The sequence below is a fragment of the Hyaena hyaena genome, unplaced genomic scaffold (assembly GCF_003009895.1).
Source record: "Hyaena hyaena isolate Hyena2069 unplaced genomic scaffold, ASM300989v1 scaffold_18, whole genome shotgun sequence".
Taxonomy (NCBI): Eukaryota; Metazoa; Chordata; class Mammalia; order Carnivora; family Hyaenidae; genus Hyaena; species Hyaena hyaena.
Window position 1 is genome coordinate 7,305,275 of NW_024080649.1, and position 6,492 is coordinate 7,311,766.

Sequence of the window (6,492 nt, forward strand, 5' to 3'; positions counted from 1 at the left end):
AGAGAGAGAGACAGCGTGAGCAGGGGAGGGTCAGAGAGAGAGGGAGTCACAGACTGAAACAGGCTCCAGGCTCTGAGCTGGCAGTCAGCACAGAGCCCGATGCGGGGCTCGAACCCACGAACCGCGAGATCATGACCTAAGCGAAAGTCGGACGCTTAACCGACTAAGCCACCCAGGCGCCCCTTGTCTGGCTTTCTGTGTCTATTCCTTTGGCATATCTATTTTTTTAAGTTTATTTATTTTTGAGAGAGAGACAGAATGTGAGCAGGAGAGGGGCAGAGAGAGCTGAAGACAGAGAAACCGAAGCAGGATCCAGGCTCTGAGCTGTCAGCACAGAACCCGACGTGGGGCTTGAACCCACAAGCCATGAGATCACTATCTGAGCCGAAGTCGGACGCTTAACCAACTGAGCCACCCAGGCGCCCAGTGGCATATCTGTGGCCACTTTCATAATGACCTATGGTCACTTTCACATTTACAATGTTCAGTGGGGACAGAAAATCACACGCATCTCCACCACACAGGGCTTGGGCACTTAGAAATGCCTGATGTGCCCAAGATAGAAGGCACAGCATTAAACTAAGTTTGTTATTCTCTTTGGGCTAAACATCATCACTATCCCCTAAAAATGGGAATACTGAGTCGGATGTGATTGCACAGAGAGGAGAGAATGCAGAAACCTGCATCATTCTCCTGGGGCCCCGATCATAGGACGCAGCTTTGGGTAAGGGGGGAAAACCATTAAATGACTACCAGATTGCCAGTTCACGGGTACTTATCACAAAGGGGCTAGTGGAGTGTCCGGGAAGTTCATCATCTATGGAAAACCATGTCCACATGTGTGTTGGGCATCTTCCTGGGCCACCTGCAACCCAGGGCAGACAAGCCTGGAGTTATGGCCGGCCCCACCCCCATTCGGGGGCTGTATTAGTCAAGATTCTCCAGAGGAACAGAAATAATAGGATGTATATACAGAAAGAAAGAGATTTATTATAAGGAATTGGCTGACAAATCTCAAGATTTGCAGTTGGCAAACTGGAGACCTAAGAGATAATGGCATGGTTCCAGTGCAAAGCCCAGTAGATCTGAGACCTAGAAGAGTCAGTTTCACTTCCTTCGGGGCAGGAAGAAAGAAAACATGTCTCAGCTCAGTGGCAGTCAGGTAGGAAGAGTTCCCTCTTACACTTGGGAAGTAAATCTTTTTCATTCTAGTCAAGTCTTCAACTGATTCGATGAGGCCCACCTACATCCGCTTTACTGAGTCATCCTCTTCAAATGTTGATCTCATCCAAAAACACTCTTAGAGACTCACCCAAAATAATATTTGACCAAATCTCTGTGCACTCCATGGCCCTAAATGAAACATAAACTTAACCATCACAGGGACCAAGCACCAGGAAACAGGGTGGAGGTATTTGCTTCACATTCATCTCTCACAAAGACCCCTGGACAGGTTTCCTGAGGGACATGCCCTCCTGCATTCACCCATGGCTGTGACTGCCTGATTCATGGAACACAGGAGGGATAGTTCATGAACAGGAGTCATAATGAGTGACAACAGATGATACAAGGACAGCGGAGGTCAGCAGTCAGATGAGAAGAAAGCAAAAGACAGAAACACACCAAGTGGATGGAAGGACCAGAATGAAGAAAAAGGAAAGAAGCAGAAGGGGATGGATATATCGAACAACTGCCCTCCAGGGTTCCCTGAGCCCAACATGCCCACCCTGACTTGATCAAATGGATGCAAAGCAGTTCACTTATTTTCAGAGAGCTCCCAAGAAGAAAGGACAGGGTCGCTGTGTCATCCCCAATACTAGAATGTTGCAACCAGCAGCCAGAAGTGATTGAATTCCAACCATCTGCCAGATTGGGCTGCATCTTCACATCCAGCATCTCACCTGACCGTCACTGCAGCCTTGTAGGGTAGGTGTTCGTAGTGCCCGCATCTTACAGAAGGGCTACCATGTCCAGGCACGTGTGGAGAGCGAGCTGCGAGGCACAGTGAGATCCCAGTGCCCTGCCCTGCAACCGTGACAGCGCTCCAAGAAGTTAAAGGACTTACTTGAAGCTATCCAGTCGGGGAGCACCTGGGTGGCTCCGTAGCTTCAGTGTCTGACTCTTGAGTTTGGCTCAGGTCATGATCTCACGGTTTTGTGAGTTCGAGCCCCACACTGGAGAGTGAGGAACCTGCTGGGCTTCTCTCTCCCTTTCTCTCTCTGTGCCTCCCCTGCTTCCCCCTCTCGAAATAAATAAACGAAAGAAAGAAAGATAGAAAATACCCAGTGGGATCAGCTGGAAGCAGAGACCGGTCTGTTAGCGCCTCCAGGCTGCCCTGTCCTGGCGCCAGGCTGTTCCATTACCCGCTCCAGCCTGTGCAGAAGCCAAAGCAGGGCGGGAACAGAGCATGGGCAGACAGGGCAGTGCTGCAGGCCTGAGTCCTAGATGTGCCAGACGGCTTCTCCCAGTGGACATGAGTCATTCTTTCTCCCGCTCCACATCTGAGCCCCCCTCCCTGTGTTACAGGTATCCCCTAGCTTTGAGACAGAAACTGCCTCCCATGAAAGAGGCTGAAAACGCCCCTTTCTGCCTCCCTTTCCCGGCCTTCATTGCCAGTAGGGCCTGGGCACATAACATGGCCCCTCCCCTCAGACCCACATGCCTGACTCAGAAGGAAAGCTGCCGGTGTGAGGAAGCCCCCTCAGCCATTGATGGTGGAGTGGCAGCAGCCACATCCAGCTTTCAAGGGTGGTGGCACCTGTGACCCATGTTGGTGGCACTGACTGTGGCATCTGCGCTCGGCAGGAAGCAGTGAGGTATTTTCCAGACATGATGCTCTGACCTCTCCAAGAACTCCTGGGAACAAACCAGTATCTTCGGCAAACTCCATTTCTGCTTTAAGTTGCCAGAATCGGTTTCTGTTGCTTAAAAAAAAACTTGATTGATACAAAATAGGACTAGGTGTGGAGGCAGCTAAGAGCCCAGGGTGAAACGGAGTGCTCTAAAGCTGGAATGTGGCCAGAGGACAGTGAAAATCCAGCTAGTGTTAAGGGACGGGATACCAGGAGTGCATGGGATGTCGTGGTGAGACGGTTAATCCTGTGGTCCCCCACAACAAAGTGCCCCTCAAAGGCAGGGCTTTGGGGACCTGGCGGCTCCTGACATAGAAGAATATTAAGATTACCCTGAGGTCAAGGGCTGTTGGCCAGAGGGTTGTACTAATGGCACTGCACAGCTTAAAATTTTTTTAATGTTTTATTTATTTCTAGGAGAGAGAGAGAGAGAGACAACGTGAGCAGGGGAGGGTCAGAGAGAGAGGGAGTCACAGACTGAAACAGGCTCCAGGCTCTGAGCTGGCAGTCAGCACAGAGCCCGACGCGGGGCTCAAACCCACGAACCGCGAGATCATGACCTAAGCGAAAGTCGGACGCTTAACCGACTAAGCCACCCAGGCGCCCCGGCACCGCACAGCTTAAAGGAAAGAAAGACAATCTCAGAGTCTGAATTCTCTGCTCAAGTCGTGGTTAGAAAACCCAAGGAATTTTTTTTATTTAAAAAATTTAAAAAAAATTTTTTTTTAATGTTTATCTATTTTTGAGAGAAAAAGATCAAGTGTGAGAGGGGCAGGGGCAGAGAGAGAGTGAGACACAGAATCCAAAGCAGGCTCCAGGCTCTGAGCTGTCGTCAGCACCGACGTGGGGCTCGAACCCACAAACTGTGAGATCATGACCTGAGCCAAAGTCACATGCTTAACTGACTGAGCAACCCAGGCACCCCAAAACCAGGGAATTTTTATATCTTGCAGTTATAAGACTGAGAGAGTAAAAAACACCACTACCACCAATCTTACAGCTTGATCAGTGGCTATATAACACTGTCAGCTGGCCTCACACCCTTGCTAGGTCTCTAGCTGGGAAAGAATGGAGAGTGGAGGGCAGAGGCCATCAGAATGGGGCTCTTTGGGAAGGTGGAGGACTTAGGTACCTCCCACTCCAGGGAGCCTCGCTTGCTGGCAGAAGCTACCTCCTGGTTATACTGAACAAACTAGAAGCAGAAACTTGCTGGCTGTTTGCCAAACCCATACCCCTCCCTGCGCACACATCTGGGTGGAGTCTCCGGCCTCCCCTGCAGTTAGGGTGCTACATGGCTGAGGGGCAGCCAGTGCACATGTGCAACCATGGCCAGCAGCTGGCCTTCCCTAAAATAATACACCCCTAATGACCTTGCCATGAAGGAGTCCCCTCACGTGCCCAACTCCACCACCTCTCATTTTCTCCAGACTGAAATTCCAAGTCAGACCTTTTCAGGTCCTAGGCAACCAATGGCTTCAAATCTCAAAAGGGGATATGGAATCACCAAAAGAACCACGAGAATTTGATAATTTACATTGGCAGAAACCGGACAAAGTGACGGGGAATGGATTCTGAGGGTTGAGGACTGGGGGAGGAAGCAAACAGTGTGAGATGAGATTGAACATATAGATACTTAGGATTCTGTGGGGCTAGTGTGAGTAGGGGGGATGCTTCTCACTGTTTGCCCTGAAGGTTGCTTGAAACCTGGACTTAATTGTGGCCAAACAACGTTAGCTGATAGCAAAGAAGAAAAACGAGCCTATGACTTTCTGAGTTTACTAACCACCAGGCACAGTTTCAAGCAACTCATTTCATAGATTTATTTAGTTAACAAGTGAGATTTGATGATGTACTGTTGATGAAGGAATCGAAAAAATTTGGGCCATGAGCTCAGCTAAGCTGACATTCGTCCCTGTTTACTTGTCTCAGGCTCTGTCCCAAACACCTTAATGTACCAACTCAGTTTATTATCCCCACAGAAGAAGAACATAAGGCAGAGAGATGTTTTAGGGTGACCAAGTGTCCCGGATTGCCTGGGAATGAGGGGTTTCCAAGCACGTGGGGCTTGGAGTGCTGAAACCCAGACCAGATCGTTCCAGACAAACAGGGGTGGCTGGTCTCCATAATAAGTCACTTGTGCAGGGTAACACAGTAAGTGGCAGAGCCTGTCCTGAAATCCAGGTGGCCTGACTTAGGCTCAAACTCTCCACCTCTGCCCGTGGTTCTTATACCAGAGCCTGCATCTGAAGCGGCTGGAGATCTTGTTAAAACCCAAGCCCTGGCCTCACCCTCACCATTCGGTTGGTTGGAGGTGGTGGAGGTGACTGAGAATTTTCTTTTCTTTCTTTCTTTTTTTTAAGCTTATTTATTTATTTTTGAGAGAGAGAGAGCACGAGAGCATGAGTGGGGGAGGAGTAGAGAGAGAGAGGAAGAGAGAGAATCCCAAGCAGGCTCCGCCAGCACGGAGCCAGACTCGGGGCTTGCCCCCACAAACCCGTGAGATCATGACCTGAGCCAACACCGAGGATCGGACGCTTAACCAACTGAGCCACCCAGGCGCCCCGAGAAGTTGCTTTGCTAATATGTTCCCAGCTGACGTCAATGCTGCTGGTCTGCAGACTGACTTGGAGAAGCTCCGCGTTGTGCCACCCCGCCTCCAGACGGGAAGGTTGGAATGGACTTTTCAGGTAGGACCTGTCCACTGCCACCCGCGCTCACGAACGCTCAGATGGCCCCTTTGCCGCAGCACTGAGAAATACACGGCTGAGAGACATGCCCTCACGCCAAGAATGCGGACCGGCGAGCCGCAGCGGAATGGGAATCTGGTGTCTGGGCTCAGAAGGGCATGGGATTGCCAGCATTAGTTGTCAAGGCAGAGGTGGGGTTGCCACGCAGGTGGCCCCCGCGTCGCTGCAGAGTAAAAGCTCTGCAGTTCCTGCCGGCGCTGGCACGGGGATCTACCTGGCTTGACTTTCAGCCGAATCTGGGGCACTATTTCTGGCTCCATAAGCCCTCAAGCTGGCTCTCTGACTCTCCCTGGGATCCTGTGACCAGGATTTTATTTTTTTAAATTGAGGTGAGGGACACCTGGGTGACTCAGTTGGTTAAGCGTCTGACTTCGGCTCAGGTCATGATCTCACGGTTCATAGGTTCGAGCCCCGTGTCGGGCTCTGTGGTGACAGCCCAGAGCCTGGAGTTTGTTTCAGATTCTGTGTCTCCCTCTCTCTCTGACCCTCCCCTGCTCACGCTGTCTCCTCTCTCTCTCTCAGAAATAAATAAAACATTTTAAAAAATAAAAAAAAATAAATTGAAGTGAAATTCGCATAGCATGCAAGTAACAAGTTTGGTGGCATTTGTGAGAGCACCACCTCTAAGTTCCAAAACAGAACCCAGACCCATCGAGCAGTTACTACCCATTCTCCTGCCACCCCTGGCCACCATCAGTATGTGTTTTATTCTGTGGATTTACCTTTTCTGAACATTTCATATGAATGGAATCATAGGATATGTGACCTTTTGTGGCTAGTTTATTTCACTTAAAATAATGCTTTCAAGGTTCATCCACCTTAGCATGTATCAGTACTTCATTCCTTTTTGTTTGTTTTTTGAGAGAGGGAGAGAGAGGGAGAATGTGTCACAC